Source organism: Laccaria bicolor, genomic scaffold (genome assembly GCF_000143565.1).
Source record: "Laccaria bicolor S238N-H82 LACBIscaffold_88 genomic scaffold, whole genome shotgun sequence".
NCBI lineage: Eukaryota > Fungi > Basidiomycota > Agaricomycetes > Agaricales > Hydnangiaceae > Laccaria > Laccaria bicolor.
The window spans coordinates 92691-93602 of record NW_001889959.1 but is presented as its reverse complement, the minus strand read 5'-3'; positions in this window follow the sequence as shown (position 1 = coordinate 93602).

Here is a 912-nt window from a genome sequence, read left to right as displayed (position 1 = left end):
TTGCCCTGCTTCCAGTTGCAAGTGTTCTTCAGCTGGACAACATGGCCATCCTGTGCTCCAGAAGACTTCTCTTCACTTTTTGAAGCATCTGCCCAAAGCACTTGGACCTTAAGACTCAGATAGCCATACAGAGGAGTGCAAAAAGAATGAAGGTTGGGTCATTTTCTGGTTCTTTCTAAGAATCTATTGTTACCTCAAATGTATTTGTGTATTCTTTTACATTATGTAGTTGTATTATACTTCCCTTGGTATGGACTTATTTCAGTGAAAGCTGGGGCCTTGAGAAGGTTTTTATTCTGGTGACATCTGAAAAAATAAATATGCACTAACTGGGGAGGTAGCCAGAACATACCTCTGGTTAACCTGAATGAGCCTATCAAAGAATCAGTTAAAAATACTGAGCAGTTATGCCTCCAGAAAATGGTCATTTTGTGCTATTTTGGTCATTTTTGGCCTGTTTTAAACAATACAAGCCATTTTCCAAAGCCTCTACAGAACTAACTGCAGTATTTACATGCTTTACTTTTTATATAACCCATTTATTTTTCAGAGTAATAATGGTTGAGATACAAATGGTTTATATTGGTATAATAAATTATACGCAAAAAAACTGGTCTGGATCGGTCTGAACCAGCTCCATAGACCACAAAATACTGGTCCTAGGTGGTTTGGTTTGGTTCCCTCAATATCTGGGTCAGTCCTAGACCAGTTGCAATCCATGGTTGTGCATTTTGGGGGCAAAAAACTGGACTGAACTGAACTTGCGAACACTAGTGTTGACACTCTGTACATCATGTCATGGGCCTGTTGTTGAGCTTTCATATGAGGAAGCATGTGTATATAAATTTATTTCTATGCAATATACATCTGGAGGAGGTCAGAATCGGCAGGACTAGTAATTCACCCCAAAGC